The sequence below is a fragment of the Python bivittatus genome, unplaced genomic scaffold (assembly GCF_059951505.1).
Source record: "Python bivittatus isolate LINGU-HERP-01145 unplaced genomic scaffold, Pbiv_v1 ctg000080_np1212, whole genome shotgun sequence".
In the NCBI taxonomy this organism is placed as follows: domain Eukaryota; kingdom Metazoa; phylum Chordata; class Lepidosauria; order Squamata; family Pythonidae; genus Python; species Python bivittatus.
Genome location: NW_028277035.1, coordinates 70,819,083 through 70,841,033, shown reverse-complemented (window position 1 = coordinate 70,841,033; position 21,951 = coordinate 70,819,083). Strand labels below are relative to the sequence as shown.

General features: G+C 37.6%; 1 long non-coding RNA gene across 9 annotated transcripts in view; it reads right to left on the bottom strand.

Moving 5' to 3' along the window:
- The window catches only part of LOC148216739 (uncharacterized), a 153,136-nt gene extending 132,561 nt beyond the window's left edge, over positions 1-20,575 (bottom strand). For all 9 annotated transcript variants that reach the window (XR_015794931.1, XR_015794936.1, XR_015794935.1 and 6 more), the window contains exons 1-2: positions 20,392-20,575; positions 3,828-3,970 (exon numbers count right to left, since the gene is read on the bottom strand). This is a non-coding gene — a long non-coding RNA (uncharacterized LOC148216739). The remainder of the gene's footprint in view (positions 1-3,827; positions 3,971-20,391) is intronic.
- Between the last annotated feature and the right edge of the window lie 1,376 nt (positions 20,576-21,951).

Genomic DNA, 21,951 nt, shown 5'->3' with positions numbered 1-21,951 from the left:
CTTTTCTTTTATGTCAAATTATCGATATTGCGTACTGCTCATTATAGTTTCATTTTGATTCACTTGGTATTGTAGAGGTTTTATTGTACTTTACATTATTGTAAGGCCCTGAAAGTCAATCATGATTTAGTGGCATAGAAATTCAAAAACAAACAAAATAAATAGGGTATCTTTCTGGGTAAACTTGTATAGCATATGACTCTGTTGTAAATGTCATGCCATATACTCATATGCAGCTAGATAATGTTGATGCAATGAATATTTTTACTTAGTCATAGTGCAGTAATAAGATTTGGGATTAGCCTGGATAATCTGGAAATCCCTCCCAATGCTGTAAATGGAATGCAGAAAAGAGTTAGTCAAATGTGCTAGACCGGTCTAGTTGGGCTACCAAACTAGGACGGTCAGAAAGCTCTTCAACCCCGATAAGTGTGATCTGATGTGGTTATTACCGGGCTAGGACGGTACAAATGACAGTCAACTGGTATCTTTAGTAGGTATTCCATGAGGGGTTTTTTTACATTAACATGATTCAATGACTGTAGTTCTATATCCACTTGTTTTATACAAAAATACCTTAGGATGAGATGTGCAGATTGTTATCACTCTTTCAGAATGTTAAGTGGTATATTGGGGATTTGTTTCTGGCTTTTGCCTTTCATTAATAAAAACAACAAAAGAGAAAGAAAACAAGAAATATACATACATACATACACAGAGACACAGACACACACACACACTCACCCCTACTATTATTACACAGAAGTTTCAATAAAGGAAGACCATATTTCATTATAATAATCCATACATAGTCTAGTCTTTAGTCTGCTGAGTAATTGCAGCCATGAATTTATTTTTTAATATTAAAGGTGAAGTCTCTTCCCCTTAAGGAGGATGTGAAGAATCCCATTTCTATTATTCAGATGTTAGTTTTTTTGTAGTAGGCATGTATTTCAAAAGAATATGGAATAGGAAAATATTAAAGTCTATCTTGAAGTGCAATTAATATATCTAATGACTTCTTCCCAGAATATAATGATTTTAAGACCTCACAAAAACATGTTTAGTTGTGTATTGTGACATGGCAACTCAGACTTAGAATAATATGTAGATCACTATTGCATGGAAATCCAGAATCCAAAATAATCTTTGCACTACTTGCATAGGGTTCAAAAATAACAAAAGGAAATTGTCCATATGCATTGAAAAATATTGTCATTATTATTTCTTTTTTAAACAGCAATATAATTATATAACTATTATATAAAAAATTATATTGTTTAGAATAGAAATCTAACCTGTTAAACAACAGAAACCAGATGATAAACATGAAAAGAAAACAGACTAACACCTATACTAAACTACCTAGTGGAGAAAAGAAAAAGAAAACCCTCAAAGGTAGGAAAAGAAAAACTAAGAGCGACTATTGTAAGTAGGTACATATCTCTGTCTAACAGCATAGAAAAGGCTATCTTGGAAGCTAAATGGGGATTAGGATAAGCCCTGAATGGCAACAGATTTAGATTTTTTTTTTAAATACCTCTTTGCTGACATCTAGCAATCCTCCATATTTTTGCAGCCCAAATATGATGGCAGTAGGCAGTATCTATTGGAGTTAATGTACATTATGAAATTTCCTCTCAGCCTGAAATATATGTGTTAATGAAGCCTATATTTCTCAAATCCCCCAGGCCTCAAATACATCATTCCAAGGACGCTACAGTCAAAATCTTGTATTATATTTTGATTCATAATGTCACCGCGAGGAGGACTGGTCTGCAAGGGAGCAAGTGGACTTGATCATATAGAAGGCAAAGACTTTTTCTCCTTCAGCAGTAGTTGTTTGTATTTGTTAAATTAATAGGTATTTGTTTTTATCCTGCATTTCAAACTCGCTCAAATATCAAGGAAGGCAGGGGAAAAAAACCTTCAGAGGAAGAGAACAACAACTATAGCCAATTTTCCTTTATTCTGTCACAGAAAACACACAGAAATTATGGCTGTATTAAAAGGCCAGAGGCCGATGCCAATTATGCAACAATCATTCAGCTGTTCTGAGCATTGTAATATCATGTACCAGAAGAAAAATATACCATCAATAGCAGGAATGATTGGCAGCATTTAAAGGGGATCTATTCTAGGCTTTGTATGTTTAAACCATTATCACCTTCTATCCATGATTCGCATGAAAGAAACATGAAAGAAGTAGTTTGATGTGTATAACGTTTTGAATTCTACAGCCTTTCCCTGACTTCTTAGTCTCTATTCTCCTCCTTTCCCTCTCTTTCATACATGTACGTGTGCACACACGCACATGCAGACATACAAATACACTGCTGTCAAGTTGTAGTCAAGAGGCCATCAGTATCCTTGCAATGGAAAAGATTTCTTCTTAGAACAGAAGTCAGCCATTCAAGGCTTGATCTAAATGGTATTTAAACAGGTTTTAGTGGAATTTGCAACTTTGTCCTAACCCTCCCTGATGCACTAATGTCCCATTATACTTTGGGAAATGCAACTTGCAAGGTTGATGGATTGTTACCATTGCCAGATGATCAGCCAAGCACATACATATATTTTCAATTCTTTTGGAGTTTTGAAAGTGGCAAATATCTGCTGATGTCATAATTACCCTTTTGAATTTCACCACTTATGGCTTATATGTCTATTTTAATGGTAATTTTCAAGCACTAGATCAATTACCAAAAATATAGATCACAAAAATCCTTCTTCTTCACCTATTCATACATTTTGTAGTTCTTCCTGGTTGCTGGACATTTTATAAAGATCTGTTTATATCAAGACCACAAGAGCATATGAGCTGTTCTGCCAATTTTTCCCTTGCAACAGCAACAAGGCTCTGAAAATAGCAAAATGTTGGAGTAGAGCACCAGGCCTCCTAAATTCAAAATCAGAAGGGGTCCTCCATAAGTTTTCACTTCCATTTGGATTTATCCAGTAACTAGTTTGACTGTTGAACTGCTCTGACTGTTGGGGAAATTTTAATAACATTCTGTTAGAATCTGCCTATTTAAATCCATTATCTGATGCTTTCTGGAATTTTACTGCACATTTTTTTAAGAGAGAGATTCCTCTTTTTAATTTTATTGCTTGGATATAAAAAAAGGAAGAAAGTAAAAAAAAAACAGGAGATGGGGAAAAAGAAAATATACAAAAAAGAAGAAGAAAGGAATAAATAAAAATTTATTAGGATACAAAGGAAATAATTCAGCCTACTTTTTAGGAATATCAAGAAAGCATGTCTACATGGCGTTACTCTATAGACAACCAGCTCACAAACAAAATGAGCAAATATCAGTGATTCAAGCCTTTAAATCTGAAGTTGCGCTGTCCTTCTAACATGGAAGACATCTTTTTTGCTACCCACCAAGTTCAATATATCCATCATTATTCATATAGTGACAGGGCCCAAATTCTGGACATACAATTCAAACATAGCTTTACAGTCAACAGTTTTTACACATTTTCTGCTCTGTCTGGCAAACATGGAAAAGAATCTTTTGTTCAATTTGTCTCTTCTTAAGATTTCTTGTCTCATCTTAAATACAGTACATACAGTACTTAATATTCTTTAAGAACCTATCCATTCATTTGTTAATGAGGGATATTTGAACTTCATTCTATACTTCTAGCAAATATCCCTCTTAGCAAATTATTCATAAAAATTAGGTAAAATAATCTGAAACATTAAATTAAATTAAATTAAAAATTAAATTAAATTAAATTTGAAAATTAAATTAAATTAAAAAGAGGGGTTTTCCTTGGTCTGTCTCCCAAGGAACAGCTGAAATCCTCTAACCATATACCTCTAAGAAACACAGCCAGGAAGCCATTATCTTGATCTCTTCCTCCTCTTCCTCCTCTCATTGCCACAGGGACAGCACAGGGTATGGTAGTCCTTCTCTGTCATGAAACAGCATTAAGGAAAGGACATCAGGTGAAGCAACCTCTGGAAGAAAGAAGAAAGGTGGTGGCACTGAGAACTGCCAACTCACTAACTCAAAGCAGGAGGTGGATCCAGGTGTGAAGTCCCAAAGGGTTTCTGAGAGAGGAGGTTTGAGAGTGCCAGCTTTCAATCTTACAGGCATGGCTGTTCTGCTGCAATTTCTTTCGGAAATTTCCACTGCACTCTCTTAAAGGCCTTTTCCAGATCCAGTGAAACCACCATTGCCGATTTCATTTCTCTGAATGTGTATCCTCCTATTAGGAGCTAGATAGCGATACTTTTTCTTAGTTAGCATGAAAATTTTGCTGTCTTCACTGAGAAACTGAGATGCTGATTCTTTTCCTTTTATTTTGAAAATTCTAAAAAAGCCCTTTTCATTATTTCTAGCATCCTTTTCCAAGCTCATTTTATCCTGAGCTTTAGGTTTCTTCACCCCATTTCTATTATTCTAGCCCATTTGTATGCACTCTTTCTTGGTGACCTGCCTCTCTTGCCACCTCCCATATCTGTCCTTTTTGTGGTTTTATTTTCAGATACTGTATTCCAAAGCTGTTTGTGTAGCCACATTACTGTCTTCTACTGTCCTCATTTTTCTCTCATTAGAATTGTATTTTAGTATCTTCCTTTTAAAGGAAATCATACCCACCTTGAGCTCCTTCTCCTCCTTTGGCATGGAATCCTACTTATTTCTCTCAGTTTATTGATTTTTTTTAATGTCCAGATTTGCTTTACAAAATCTTTAAAGTCATCAGCTCCAGCATTAGATGGTCACTTTCCCCAGTGTTTCTGCTACTTCTGTTTCCTCAACGGTCTTCTCTGTTGGTTAATACTAATTCAAGTATAGCTGATTCTGTGTTTGCTAAATCCTCCAAGGAAGAAAGTTCTCAACAGTACAAACCAGGAACTTCCTAGAAGAACCATGCATGGCAAAGTTTGTCTTAAATGTGTCAGTTTAAGTCCCCATCACTACTATTTGCCTGTTTATCTGCTGCGTCCTACAGTATAATATTCTTGTCTGTGTCCTACAGTATAATATTCTTCTGACTTAAGATATTCAGAACATTTCCTGTGCAAAACAGACCTATACTTGCTTACTTGGAGCAAGTCCCAATCTGTTCCAAGAAGCTTATTCTTTTATGTGTTTAAGATTACAACATTAAAGCCAGAATGTCTTCTTAGTAGCACCAAGTAAATAGCTCTCTAGAATACAAATTTTATCCAGTGGGACTTCTCTGATTAGAATCTTTATTTATTTATATTATTCGTTTACCATCAACTTCAGCAGATAGTGTGACTCAAACAATAAAACACCCATTATACCTTCAACCCTAACATTAGCATACAATTCTAGGATTACAAAGTCACCTAACAGTTAAAAGCATATCTAACTTCTGAGGACAAAAATAGCAGCAAGCACTTCATCAGTTTTTTTCCCAAAGACTCAACAAAGACTTGTACTGGTCAGTTGTGTAAAATAACAGACTATAGCTGTAATTGTGCGAAGCATATGACAAAATAATAACCCTTACTGAAGGGTGCAGCTTTTCAGATTCAAAGGCAAAAAATGTATATGGACAGCGTGGGGGACTATACAGTATCCATCTGCAAGCATTGGGGGGGAGGGTTGTGTTGTTCTCTGCCATCCTAGGAAAAGAGATGTTTGGTTTAAGAAGCCGTAGACAGGTACTACCTGCACTTTGACATGCTCTGATCTACCTTTTGTCCTTCAAATCCAAAATGTTATACAGCTGTAAAGGACACCAGCCAGTTTCTGGGACCAGAATCCATATAGACCTCCACCATTAACGTGGTTGTCCTAAACTGTGGGCAAATAAAAGTTTGGTGAATCAACTATGAACCAAGAGAGATGTCATCATCAGGTTTTGGTTTTGAGCTGCTTTTGTTGCTATGTTGCTATGAATAATATATATTGGCATATTTTATTACATTCTTGGCATAAGTATTATAATGTGTAAGAAATTGGGGGGACTGCAGATTGTGTGTCAATCCTAAACCTTTGGACTGCCATCTGAGACTACAGTATTAATATGTTTTGTAAAATTTATTTATTTATTTATTTATTTGTTTGTTTATTTATTTATGAAATTTATATGGCCACCTATCTTAAGCAAACACTGTAATTTTGCAAGGCTTACAATACAAAACAATAATCACAACATAAATACAAATATGAACAAACACACTAAATGCAACATATCAAACATAATTCCCAATCACAAATTTACCATATTGTTATGGTATAGCAATTTCACACACTTCTAATAACTATACTCTGTTGTGGTACCTGCCCTGTGGAACATTTCCCCTTCCACTCCCCCCAGTTCAGATGGCCCCAACATTAATGGCCTCCTGTAAGGCTTTAAAAGCAATGAACCAGGACATTGGATGAGCCCATCTGGAAGATGATTTCCGACTGTGAATATGTTGTGTCTTTGTCCTCATTTGTGTTGTCTTATATTGCAATATTTATGTTAGGTTTACCTTGTTTTGTTTTTATTCTATGATAGCTGCCCAGAGTCATGATTTGTGGGTTGGGTGGCCATATAAATTGTGGCCCAAATCAATAAATCACTCTAGAGTTGTGTTCCATAGAAGATTTAATTGGACCAATGACCCAAGTAACTAACTTTTGGGAGGTTAAATATACAATTACACACAAATTTAACTTAACAACATTCCATGTAATACAGCAGCTGCATAGATGGGGGAGGAGACAGAATACCCAAAGCTGCCCATCCTTTTTGTACATGTATTTTGTACATGTAGATGCACAAAGGGGCAGGGCTTCAATCATACTGCTGCAACCACCATTTTGACTTTTTTGACACCCCTTTCCATTAGATACCATTGCAGTAGAAATATAAACAACGTATTTACCAGAATAAACCTCTAGTTGAATTCAGATATCTAACGTGGTGTTTGTACACAAATGTAGTTTTATGCTGTTGATGTGTTTAAAAATTTTTATCTTAATTTAAGGCATTTTATTTATTTATTCAATAAAAACCATAGAAACTGCAAGTCAACTTCCATGCCATCTAAAGTGCCTTAATGTAGTCTACAGTCCTGTGTACTGTGCTTGGCTCCACTAATTTCATTTGTCTTTCAGAACTAATAATGTACTTTCTTTTGCATTAGCCCAATTTATACTTTTCATTTATCACTGGTGGGAACATGAAGTAGGGTGTTCCTTACTGGGTTAGGCACCCTTCTCCCAGTTGTCCAAAGGTGGGGTGAGCTGCAGGAGCAGTTCTTCAAAGGGACAGGGAAGAGTTCAGAATGATTGATCAGGGAAACTTCCATTCCTTTCTTAACAGTCAGGCAGTGTAGGAAGTAAGGAAGATGACCTTGATGGAGATCTATAGGAACTTGAAGATGCTCCCTGAGTTTATTAACACCTAATTAACATCAGTCTCCTGGAAATATTATATAGGAAGTTTCTTGTTGTAGTGTATTTTAATTAATTAATTGATTGATTGATTAATATTCATTTATTTTAATTAATAGTTATTCTGTTTTTACTGTAAACCACCCAGAGTCGCTCTGTAGTGCGATGGGCAGAGATAAAGTTGAAATATAAATAAATAAAAATAAATAAAAAGGTTTAGTTAACCCCCAGATGACTGGAGGGAGTTACTTTAACCTCAGACATATCTAAACTACTTTGAGTTAATTGACTGGGTTGAGTGACCCATTTTTCCTAACCCCCACCTTGTGACTTAGTTAAGAGTGTTGCATACACACAGAATACTCTGGCCCTTTTAAGGTATACCCTAAGTAGATTCTTTAAGAACAGTCCTGCTGGATAAGGCCAACCAGATGCCCCTGGGAAGCTCATAAGCAGAAGATAAAAAGCTTTTTCTCTCTTGCTGCTGTTGCCTTGTAACTGGCATTTTGAAGGATGTTGCCTCTAACCTGGAGATAACACCAAGCTTTCAAGATTGATAGATGTGTCCTTCATGAATTTATCCAGCCGGTCCAGTCATCCAAATTAGCAGTCCTCACCACATCTTTGGTCATTGATTCTGCAAGTTAATGATGTCCTCTATGAAGTTACAGCATATCCATTACCTATTCTAAATCTCCTTTCAGTCAGCTACTCTGAATGACTCCTGGTCTTAGTGTTTAGAGAAAGGAAGAATAACCTATTTTCTTCATGCCTCCTTGATGAAATGAGTGCCATGCTTCTGTGATGCAAGCCCCGCTCCTTTAACTTATGCACTGTGATGCTATACACACATACGAAAGAGCCAGTGCTTGTGTCATGACAGCTACAACACTGCTTTTCTCATTTCAACAAACACCTCTGATCTCAACTGTGTGCCTCCCAGTTGCTTTTCTTTCTAAGCTAAAATGTCCCACACATGCTATCATTTCCTTGGAGAGAAGGTGCTTGAGTCCTCTGAGCATTTTGGTTGCTCTCTTCTACACCTTGTACAGCTCTGTTATGTTCTTTTTCAGAAGACACTACCAGAACTGTCCACAGTATTTTTCTCCATGTGGCTGTACAATAGATCTGCAAAAGGGCATGACAATGGTAGCATTTTCCCTCTCCTATTTTTCCCTAGCATAACATTTGCCTTTTTCATAGCTGCCATGCAGTAGATTAACATCTTCATTGAACTACCCACTATGATCCCAAGATCTTTTTCATGATTAGTTACAGTCAGTTCAGACCCCATCAGTATATATACAAAGTTAGCATTTTCATCTAATGAACATGAATTTTCATTACCTCATACCAAATACTCTGCTCTTTTTCTTCTAATAAGAGTTGCATTATTTTTTGCCCTTTCATACTGAGCTATCTGTCTAAGTTTTTGTCTTTCACACTCCCTGCTAGGATCCCTATGGCAAAACAATAGAACATACCTGCATACAACAGTTGGGAGGAAAAAGGCAGAGGTATTGCTATTTTAGTCATAATAGGGGGAACACAAAGTGTGCAAGAGATGGAATAAGCCAGCGAAGGGAAAAAGAAATGTTCTGGGCAACTGGCTTTACAAACAGCCATAAATTAAAGTTAAGTTACATAATGAGATCATTAAAATGATTCAGTCAGAATCAAGAGACAGAGATCCTGTTGGGAAACTGGATCTAAAAGAGAAGACAGAAAATGGTCAAAATGGCAGAGGTCAAGGATTCCAATGGACAAGTAGGTGCCACACCAACCTGAGTTCAAAGAGAACAGCAGTGATGTGGCCAAAGCAGAGGTCAAGGGGTCCTAGAATCATGGGCAACCCAATTTAGGGCACACAAGAACAGGCTACAGCAGGAAGTTATACCGGCTCCTAAATGCATCCAGATAAAGCCTTAAAGGCATGCTCTCAGTCTTAATTGGGGTGTATCAGTCCTAATTACATAGGCCACATGCTACTTACAAATGGTTCCACTCATGCTCTGGGCTTCTTCCTACAGAGTTGAACTCCTTCTTACAGTCTTCCGTCTCTATGTGCAGCTGGTGATTCTCCCTTAGGCTAGTTAGTCTGGTATTTAATTCAAAGACAGAAATTGTATGAAAAGGGCTGACATGCTATCTGAAATAACCTTTTCAGCATTGCTAGGCCTGAGTCCCCTATATCAGTGCTGCTTGTGGGGTGTTACTTTCTGCGTCACCCTGGCCAGAAGCCCATTTGTGTTCCATTTCTTCATCCAAAGAGGAATCATAGGCTGGCGCCATGTCAGGAAATGAGACAGCTCATAAACATTTTCTTTCTGATTTACTTTCCAACCAATTGCTTGAATGAAAACTACTGGGCCATAAAATGCTGTTATTTATTTTCAGGTGGGTAACTCGGAAAGCCTTTGTGATCTGGGATTTAAGACTGGATGAACAAGTTGATTTGGTTTGTGCAACTGAAACCTAGTTGAGCTAGGATGGGGGTTATATGTCAACCTGACTCATTCTTGCTCCATAACCAAAGCAATACCCAGCAGGCTGTGAGGTGACATTGCAGTGAACTATTGGAAAGAAATACGGAGATATTCTTTTTGCAGATTTGCAGAAACAAGAAAGGGAAAATAAAAGAGAATCCTGGGAAAGGAGAAGGTGTGAGAAAGAAATTCAGAATAACCCTGCCTTGATTCTGCTTGGAATAAGAGGGAAACTCTGGCAGGCTTTCAAGATTCTGTTGTTATTAAATCCTACAACAGTGCTTCTCAACCTTAGTCACTAAGCTGTGTGGCTGGGGAATTCTGGGAGTTAAAGTCCACACATCTTAAAGTTGCTGAGATTGAGAAACACTGCCCTACAGCAATAAAGTAGCATTCCTGTACTCCTTGCTGTGCCTCTTTCCTGACCTGGCCTAACTTGAAGGGCTGACAATGATCATGCATCAGTTTTCCTGGCTAAAAGCAATAATAAAACAAATTGAAACTGAAATCATGCACCCATCTTCTTACTGAATTGTAACTCTTTTATTGTAGCTCTCTGCATAGCAGTTTCTTGACTGTGTGCCCTACAATTATGCATGCTTTGCAAATCGTTGAAGAAAGTGCTCTATGCCACCTGCAAGCTTAACAACGTTTCAAGCACAAATCTGAAAAGAAGATGCTGCCACTTGAAGACAGTGAAAAAAAAAAAATTTCTTCAAGCCTGAAAAAAAGGCTTCTTCAATGAATAGCGGAGAGGTGCTATGTTGCTCACAGATGATCCAAAGCAGTTTTTTCCAATTATTTTCAAAACATGTAGAGCTATAGCACAGTCTTGGTAATTCAAAGAACTTCAGGATAGAATTGGGATTCTGTTAGTATACCACCCATTCCACTCCCCAGCTATCTCCTTGCCTGGTGTTGGAGTGCTGATGATTCATCTCAAGAAAATAGTGGGGGGTACAATAATTCATCTTGAAGCCCTCTGATCTAAAGCAGTTTAGGATTCCTGATTCCACAGAAACTTACATTAATCACCATCCTACCCCAGCTAGATAACATTTTCCTGATGAAGCCCACATTACCTTAGGCCAAATCCACTTGGAGTAGGTCTTGAAATCCTAGCAGCAGTCATGGCTGGAGCTAAACCTGAGTGAAGTGATTAGTGACTCTTATTTCTGTTTTTACTTTTAACGGTGGGACCAGGCATTCTCCTTCCCCACTTTGTGCAAGATGCTCTCTACTAGGTTTGCAGCAGGAAGATTGAAATGGGGGGAAAAAACCAATAACTTGGGGCAGTTTATACAAATGCAAACCAATGCTGCATTTGTGAGTCTCTAGGTGGCGTGCACCAAAGAAAGAAAATAAATAATAAACTATGTCAATAAAAAGTCATAGTCCCATACACGTTAATATTATTTATCATCTCACTAGGACAGAAATAAGGAGTATAAGTTCCAAGTGGTAACACAAGTAGCAGAAGGAGTGAACAGAATAAATACTAAGCCTAGATGTATGGATGAACCTCTGATCCTGGCATCCTCTAACACAACTCAGTCTGTTAGGTATCTCTCCATAGTTTTATTTTGTGGCAATTGCTTCATGAATATATGTGGTCTCAGAAGAAAGTGACTCCACTCCAACTCTGACTCAGTAGGCTGGAAAATTGGTTTACATTATGTTGAGTTGAATTTAATAGGATGCAATGGCTTCTAGTTATGTATAATGATGTTTATTAGTCTTCCAGAAGGAATAGGCATCCATATTTTCCAGGACCTCTGAAATGAAACAAATCTCATGGTGGGAGAACAACAAGCATCATTGCATTTTGTGAATATTGTCTGCCTATTACTTGATAGAGCCTAACAAAGAAGGATACTGAAAATAAATGTAAAAAGAGAATAGGAAAGACTTAAAGCTTTAGTGAAACTGGAAGAGGTTGCCAAAAGAACATCAGTAACTAATGTCCCGGAGTGGCTAATCAGAACAAGGAGACTGTAATTTATATTATTCCCATAATTTAGAGAACTATCTGGTGTTTCCCAGACTCCTTTAAACACCTCTATCTGGTGTTTCCCAGATTGCTAATATTTGGAAATGCCTATATGTGATTGGTATGGCTTTCATAAGACTCAGCAGACAAAAATACTCATCTGATCATTTGCTCTGAGCATTAGCAATTCATTAGCAAGATCATGCCTGGGATAACGGGGTTTGTCAACCAGAAGCTTCAGGATCACTTGTGGCCCTGAAACCATTTTGGTAGCCATCAGAGCAAAATCTCGATTACTTGGGATTATTTTAATGAGAAAATTGTAGAATATAAATTTCATCAGTAAAATAATAATAAATATTAGGACTGGGCAAATTATTCGGAAGGGTGTTTTTAAATCCACTGCTTGAAGCATTGAAGCACCTTCTCCTATTGAAGACTCACCATGGCTTCTTCAAGGCCTCCCCATGCTGCCCAGGCTTGCATGTGCACATTCCTTTGCTTCAGTGACAATCCTAGAATTGTAATCTGTGCACACACACATGCTCTGAAAAGGTGTGGATGCCCAGGAGGAGGCCCTCCTGAGCTATTGACAGGATATGGCCCCATAAGGCTCCCATCAGAGGGTTTGAAGGGTGCTTACACAGCCCTAGGAGATTCCAAAACAAAGAGATAAATAACAACAGTTTTCTAGTATTTAAAGTAGGAAATATATGGAATTTGTATTGTAAGCCTTTAAAACAGTTTTTAAAAAAGAAAATAAAATCCAAACATTACCTTACTCACTACTACACACACACACACACACACACAAAGGGGGGGGGGGATAAAGTTCTGGTTCCACCCATTTTGTGTTTTTTTTTAAGAATTATTTTAGAGATGTCATGGAGGTTGTAATTTTACAGTATAACATAGTTGATTATACATAACAGGATATATTTTATCACTTTAACAGACTAAAAATCACTAGTAAACTCTAACAATGGATGTAAGAACTATGGGCAACAGAGTATAAATCAATGAGTAAAATCATAGGCTATAATAAATTCAAGTTCTATTAGTAAAAATCTGATCTGGTTTTGATATCCTGAGAAATTAGAATATAGACTCTATATAGAGAGAAACACAAATTTTTGATGTGGTACAAATCCATATATTAAGTTGTAATCTAAAAATAGTTTCCAGTTTGAATTGAATTCTATGTCAGCTATACTATTATGATATGAAGTTACTGTAGATGTTGAAGCACATTCCCACAACTTAGTTAGCCATTCTCTTATCAAGAGGATTAAACAACTTTTGTATTATTGCTAAGCTAATTCCAGCATTCATTTCCCTTCAGAATGGTAAATACTGTATGCCCCTAGCAATCAAAAATTCACCCATTCCTGCCTTAGGAAGTGAAGATATAATAACTAGCTGTTGACATACATTAAAATAATGTCACAATAATATATTTTGACATATTCTGAAATATAAGGTCTATCTGGATGTGGAGATTGAAATTTTCATCAGGATATAGGAACTCCACATCCTAATCCCCGTTCCATCATGAAGCTCACCAAATGGAAATGGTCAAATTAATTGTCTGATTCACACAGTCATCCATTCCCTTCACACAGCATGGTGACTCAGTTCACTGTCATTCTTGACAAGGCAGCTTGGTCACAAAGTCAGAGTTGCCCATTATTGTGAGAATGAGCAAAATATAGTAACATAATGCTGACAAAAGGGATGTTGTTTCTGGAACCACTATGCCAAAAATGAAACTCTGAAGGTATAAGATTATGTAACCTTATTTCTTAAGAAATCTAATTAGTGTCTTCCTAGTATTTGAATCAAACATGATTTTACTGCCATCTTTTGGAAAGTGTATAGACAACAAAGGAACTGGCAGGTTGCTAGATGCCTTTGGATTGGAAGAGATTGAATATCTAACTCCACAATGATGTGGAGTCCTTGGGGTTCTCTGAGCTTGGTTCTTTTCTTGCAAACGTTTCATTACCCGGCTAGGTAACATCTTCAGTGCTAAAATGGGACGGGGTTTGCTCTCTATTTATATGCTGTGGCCTGCCTTGCGAGGAAAAAGATTAAGGTGACTGTGATGATGAAGCAGAAATTCAGTAGGAACAATTAGATCTAAGAAACAAGATTCCCCCTCCTCTGCTGTAGCAGTAGACTTGATCTAACATTAATAGATTGATTCCTGTGCTAGAGTAAGGAACGATGGTTCAAGGAAAGGACAAGATCTTTATGAGGAATACACAAAAATAAAACCATTTTTGTAAAACACAGATGGAGTAGTAAAATTGGCTAGAAGGGAATTATGGGTAGTATGTTGTTGATTTCCTTTGGATTTTTTAATGAGAATTCTGTTTAGGTGGCAAATTAATACTTCATAATAATTTTCATAATGAAAACACTCACTGTTGCTGCCAGAGTTCCTATTCCTACTCAAGGACCGCCCAAACCACTTTGTAGTCTGATTCTCAGCTCTGAAAAGGAGTCTGATCCACTTTGTCTCAGTCTGGTAAGGAAACTCAGCTCTACTCATCTGGATTCTGAAGATGAACCAGAAAAAAAACAAAGCCTGTACTTCTATAAACTACCATGAGTAAAGCTATACATGGATGGATGGATGGATGGATGGATGGATGGATGGATGGATGGATGGATGGATGGATGGATGGGGAGAGAGAGACAGAGAGAGAGAGAGAGAGAGAGGCAGAAGAGAAATAGACCAACCAGAACAGGATACCACTTTCAAAAACCTGTAAGTGAATAGATATGCTAAATGCCCTAGAAATCCATGTAGGAAATTCAGAACTACTTTTGGAGCTACATCTGTTTGTTGAAGTTGGTATCATGTTTTAGTTTTTCACTAGAATGGGACATTTGCAGGCAAGTTAATCACCATTAAGAGTTGAAGAATAAGATCTTTTATGGAATGCAGAGCAGAGGATTTCAAATGACAGTCCTTCACATTCTGATGTTACGAAAGAAGTGTGCCTATAATATTTTTGTTTGTTTCAGACAATGTATTGAAATTTGAGCTCTTTTGCCTGCCAGGGAGCACAGCTGATTATGTCCCCTTATTTTGGCTGTCTCACACTTTTTCCCCATCAAATAGATTAGGGTTAGGGTTATCGATCAATGGTTAACAGTTACCTGTAATGGAATGTGGGAATGACCTTGAGAGATGGGCGAAGAGATTCTGCCTAGGGAACGGTCAGAGAAGCGAGAGCACAGCCCACAGCTGCATAGCGGGCAGAACAAAAAGCTCAGAAGGGACCATCCCTAAGTTCTCGGGCTGTAAAGGTGATGGTGGGAGAACTGTACTTTCAGACTTGCAAGATTCTGTTAATGTAGCTTTACAATAATGTAGAATTAGCTTATCTGGCTGTGTTTCCTGTCCGGTCTACCTGGTAAGGCTGACATTACCTCTGCAAATTTATGTACTGATGCCATCATCACAACAAGGATGTTGCACCGATTGATTCTATCTCCAGCAGACCAAAACTTTTTGGGCATGAGATTTTAACCCTAGTGGTTGGCAAAACAGGAACAAAAGCCAATGTTACATTCATCCTATAGTGAGGAGTATTTGTAGCAAATTTCAGGCAAATAGAATTATGTTTTTTTGTGCAAAGGGAAGGTTAGTGGCAAGGAATAATGATGCACTGCACTTCCTGGAGATAGTACAGCTGACTGTGAGGGATGGAGAGAGGGGAGAAGCATAAATAATATCTAACTAGGTCATACATCTGTATCTTACAGTACATTAGGCTGCCAAGTGCAACATCTGACTTCAGTCCTGAAACATTATTTTAGAGAATATCTTTTATAGGTCACCCCCTCCCTTAACAGCTAACTTGCAACTTGCTAATTTTATGAAGTTGTGTCATTAAAATTATATTAAGATCTTGCTAAAATTAGCATGACGCTGTGCCTGCAGTATAATAAAGACTTTACTTAGCTTTTTTGAAGTGATCTAATCAGCAGAGGAACCTGGGAGTTGGAGGTCTTGCAAACCTCCTTCCTTATTTTGTTACCAATGATGAATGGCTAAAATATAGAGTTCATTACTAAATCAGAAAATGAGTAAGTCAGAGCACTGCCTGGGAAGGTAGTGGGGTAAGAAGCAGGCAGTTTCATTGTCTTACCTAAAGAACTAATAACATGATAATATTCAGCATTTGAGATAGTTTGTCATTGCACATAAAGCAAAAAGAAAAAGAAAGGAAAATCCATAGCTGGCAGTTTTTCCTGACTATCTCTGCAGTGAGAGTGTCTTCCAGGGTCAGGAAAATAAGAACTGAACACAAGGCATGCCAGCTTCAGGACAGTGCATATATAGTATGTTGTAGGTTTACACAAATCTATACATCTATAATGTAGGTTTCTAATTCATAAGAATAATGAACTCTCAGCTTTACTTTCATACATACACAGATACACATACTTCACCTGCTACTACATAACCCAAAGTAATGCACTTTTTAATAATAGAATAACTCCATTACTAATTCAGCAGGTACATGGAAAATTTGTAGGCTCTACCCCACAGGTATCTGACACAAGTACAGGAGCCCTGGCACTTGCATAATTACGCTCCCCTCTCCCCTCCATGCTGTCATCTGCCCCACTTGCCCCCATGAGGGCATCCACAATCTTTCCAATGGCTAGCTTACAATTTTTGGCAGCGTGGCTGACTGACAAGATGGGACCTTTCCTTATGGCACATACAGACACAAACTGGACTGGCAGTGGATCTCATTTCAGGGGTGACAGGATCACTTCCTCCAGGATGGCACCTTCAGGTTAAATTAGGGGCCATGGGCCAAGCCTTATCATATCAAGAGCTATGCCCTCCCACAAAGAGGACAGTCACGGGACTGCTGGCCTATTTGAGAGGCCACCTTGTTCTGTTTGATGGAGGATCGGCCTTGGTAGAAGTTAGATGCCAACAGGGAGAGAATTCTCTGTTCTATTGGGAGGGAGACATTTAATAGATACCAGTGTAGATTTATTTGTTTGTATGTTTATTCCACCTTTATTTTTGGTCAACTCAAGGCAATATACATACCTAAGGCTTTCACCTCCTGTTTTCCCCACAACAATCCTGTGAGGTGTGATGGGCTAAGAGAGAGAGACTGACCCAAAGTCTCCAGTTGGCTTTCATGCCTAAGGGAGGCCTAGCACCCATAGTCTTCCAGTTTCTAGCTCAGCACCTTAGCCCCTACACCAAAGATAGAGGTGAATTTTTTCTCTCTGCACAAATGCACTATTGTTATCTCCTTTTATTGAAAACTGACCAATCAAATGAATTAAATCTACCAGTGTTGCCTTCCAGAAATAGAACTGAAAGAAGTATTAAAAGAATGCTAATCACTGGGGGGGTGGACCAAACTGAGAATTAGAATCCTTGATTCTTGCAGACAGTTTTAAACTTTTAAAAGGTGTTTGTTTTTCCATAGTCCACAGATATATTTATTTTCAACACTGTGCAATGCCCTTGGATATTGCAAGGTGTTATTACCATAGTAACCATGGTAAGAGCAAAGAATTTACTTTGGGATTAATGGAGGATGACTTAGAATTCACTATTTGAATACATGACAATAAAGGGCTAAGTGATCCAGTAAAGAGCAGCACAGAAAATCTCAAAATCAATTTATTTGCAATGTTGACATAAAGAAAGTTAATTATAAATATTGTAATATTTATAAAAAGAAAGATGCAGAAGGCTGCTTCATATTTTGTTAGACTGCAAGCCTATCTATTCCAATGTGCTACTAAAGGAAGGTGGGATACAAATTTAACCAATAAATAAACAAATATATATTGCCTATTCTTCTCCTGGTCTTAAGGTAGGACTATCAGACCTGGAATGCACATCTCTGAGTGACCACTAGAAGGCAGAAAAGAATTACTGTAGAAATTTATGTAGAGCATCTCTACATCTTTTTGCAGCCCAGATCTAAGAACTTAGAGAGAGGTCCCAGTGTTGTTATCCCATATCCATTTATTTTGAAATGCAAAAACATTAATCTAAAGCTTGCTTGCTTGCTTGCTTGCTTGCTTGCTTGCTTGCTTGCTTGCTTGCTTGCTTCCTTCCTTCCTTCCTTCCTTCCTTCCTTTCTTTCTTTCTTTCTTTCTTTCTTTCTTTCTTTCTTTCTTTCTTTCTTTCTTTCTTTCTTTCTCTCTCTCTCTCTCTCTCTCTCTCTCTCTCTCTCTCTTTCTTTCTTTCTTTCTTTCTTTCTTTCTTTCTTTCTTTCTTTCTTTCTCTCTCTGTTTAAAGCAGGCAAACCAACAAATAAAACCCATGCTCAGAGCTTTTGCATGTGCTTGGGCTCAAGCAATTCATAACACATTGTTTGAAACTGGTTTACTGGAGAAATGACAATTGGCTGGGTTCATACAACTCATTTAACCAAACTCATGCAAATCATTATGGCTTGACGTGATGTGTGAACTAGACCATAATGTGTGTCCGTAAGCGTGGGCCCATGGGAAACAGAAAGGACCATGTGAATAGCAACACAACCCATGTTATGTTTAAATGCTTGAAATCACTGGATCCTTTTTCTAGGCCTGTGAATATCTATGAAGACATTTTGTGTATCCCAACTGCTAATTTTCTGATGTTAGAGCTAGTTATGGCAAGGCTCAGGGATTTTTTAAAATATATAGAATTAAATGTATTGGTATTATCCTGGATGTTGTGTCGTGCGAAAATAATAAAGGAAAGTGAGAGATGCATTGTGTGGGACGGAATCATTTTTACACAGGATGGTTCAGGTAGCAACTCCCAATCATTCTTACAATAAGGTAGTGGAGGGGTTACCGCATACTTTGAGCTACCATTGCTCACCTTACTAGAAAAGTAAGGGACAGCAGTGAATTGTTTCTGATCAGTGCTGTGGTTCAGCACAGGCCAAAGTCAAAAAGCCCATTTTTAGTCTCCAGCAGCAGCAGCACCCCTGCACTGTTGTAGCACTGGGTATTTATTTGAGTCTACAGAGATGATGACAGTGCAACATCTCCAGTTCGATGAAAAATGGCTTGCAAAGGAAATGCAGCTGTTCTTTATTCTTGAGCCATATTTCAGAAAATGTATCTAAGATCCTGTTCTTCAGTGGAGCATTCCTGGGAGGAGCTACAATGCAAACAATCATTCCTGTGGCTGACTTTCCATGAAAGTCATGGAACTGGAGAGTCGTGTTAGTCAACGGTGGCAAAAAAATCAGGAGTCTGCTAGCAACTTTTTCAACTAATATCTTTTATTAAAAGGCAAAAGCATTCATGAGTAGCAGCTCACTTCATCTGAAGGAGCTCACAAAACGTATGCCTTTTAATAAAATATGTCAGTCGGAAAGGTGCTAGCAGACTCCTGATCTTTTATTCCTTCCCAGGAGTCCTTGGGGCAGGAGCTGAGCACTTTGCTATCATTTCTCAGTTCAGATGTAGCACATTTCTTGAGGGTTTGCAATGCCTGGTGTTAGGGGTCAGCTGTATGGAACTTCTTGGGATCCAGAGGCTCCTCACTATCTGGTTCAGACTAGATTTAGCATATCCACATCCATCACTAGATCCCCTAGTTTGATTGGCTCCTCCCCCCCGTCAGGAGCATAACAGAGGTTGGATTCATGCATGACGCTAAGCTGTATTGCGCTTATGTCTTGGTTGAGTGGGTTTTATGACCCCCAATCATGGTTTCCAACTTAGGATACAAGTCAATTGTGGTTTATTTGATACAACATGATCAAGCAAACAATAGCTTAGCACAATGTGAGAATTCATTCTAAATGAAATATTCACACTCAGTTAAACAAACAATGGCTTAAACAATGTATCAGCTAATTCTAAAACCAGCATTCACATTTTATTGCTTGTGCCCACTGAAATTGTTGGCTTGCCTCCAAAAAGCAGAACTTTAGGCCTCCAAAAGATGTCACATCAGAAGCTTCCTTTGCAAATCCTTTCATTTCAAAGACGTTTTGTGAAGTAGTAAGGGAAAACAGAAAGCATGTGGAACTAAGAGTACTGTTTACTTTCATGGCCTAAACCAGGACTATGTGACTTTTTCTGGACTAAAGTCCATACTTATGGGGAGAATCAGAATAAAATCTAAACTTGATTTAATGTATAGATGAATATAATTAAAATGATGCATAGTTAATGTGATTACTTTTCACTCATAACTGTAAACATTTTCTTCTTCTGTCACATTATACATTACAATTTAAAAACAACTCTTGGAAATCTCCAGGGACAGCTCTTCAGCTTCAGAGTTTCTAACTTTGCATCTCTGCCCTAAATTTTTAATAATTTCACACTTGCCTGTCAAAATACTAGAAAAAGCTTTTACAGGTGGATTTCAAAATTGTGTTACAGCATACCATATTTCATGAAGCTCTCCTGGGATCAATTCATGTCTATATCAGTTTCAACCATTATTCATCTCCTGTTACCCGGAAGGATGCAGTTCTTACATGTATGAAAAGTAACCTTTATCAGAGAAGAAGAAAAGTCTTACCTGCACTTGTACTTTGAATAATAGCTTGAGATGCAGAAATCTAGAAGTTTTCCTAGTATATAGATAAACCTCATATGCTAATGCCAGCACAAACTATAGGCAGGTCTACAACTGGGAGATTTAAACATACCTGACATAAGACTTCAAAGTATATTTGCATCTAATGAAGGGGACTGTGATCTTACAAAAGCTTATATGGTAGTAAATGTGTTAGCCTTTGTCACACGACACTACTGTTCCTGCAGTATCTAGACTATTTTTAGTTGCCATTACAGTTATAATACTTCAACAGAAAATTTCAAAGGAAGACACTGGCAGCTTAACTAAATCTATTTAGCCAAAGTGATTTAATTTTCATTTAAAATTGAGTTTAGTTTCATTCTGACAATAGCTATCTTTCCTGAGATATTAATTAAGGCTATCTTTCATGTTAACTAATTGGTATAACTATTTCCCCTGTATGTAATGAGGCTGGAACATATTCAGGGGGGCATTAGAATTTCAAGAGTCAGCACCCTACCTACCTTTGTTTTTGGTTATAGATGAGAAGCAGTGGTGACTTTTTTGAGGTTGTGACATCCCACGAACTCGATGGTGCCTCCATCTCTGATGTGTTTCATTAGGGCTGTCCATCTCATTAGAAAACAGTAGGTTGCCTCTATGTTTGTCAGGGCTTTGAAAATGATCTTTGACTGCTCATCAAGGAAACCCCACCGATAATGAGCTTGGCTTTATAACAATAGGTACACACTGACAAGCCAGTGGCCCTTCTTTTCACAGAAAATGTGTCATTTAGACATTTATAAGTATTTTCAGATACTTGGCAAAGTATGAAAAATAAGTAATGAAACTAGTAAGTTGGCTGGAATTCACTTTGTGACTAAATTAATGGTCAGTATTAATTAATCTTTTAAAGTACACTAAGCATTTTCTTCCAGCTGTCTTAGAAGGATGACAAGGAATCTTTTGAAATAGAGACGTGAAGCATCAAAATCTAATAAAAGATAATTTCTATCTTTTGTCTCCCATTTCCCCACTTTTGATTTTTTTTTTTTCTTTTCATGAAACCCTGGCTGTTCCCCAAATATTCAGCCTTATGGTATGAAGACTGCTTATTAAACTTTGTAGGTTTTATGTCCCAGGTGTTATTGTATATATTTTCTATTTTTGTAAACCACCTTGAGTCCTCTGGAAATGGGCAGTATATAAAATGTTGTAATAAATAAATACATGACAATCTCACTTTTCGTTTTCAGGTTTGTAAAGACCAAATGAGCTATAATAAGCCTGGGGCAGTGAAGCCTGGTGGTTTTTGAACAGCAGCTCTAATTATCTTTTAGCTGGGCTTGATGGGCACTGGAAAACCAGAATATCTGGGGACACAGCTTTTTCATACAACATGCTAAGCAAAAATATGGTTTGATTTCATATGTTGTCGAAAACCAGCCAATATGCTTTGTGAACCTTCATTTATTTATTAATTCATTCAATGTATATGGTCACCTATCAAATTCAGGACTTTGGGTGGCTAACAAAAATTAAAAACTGTATAAAAACAAA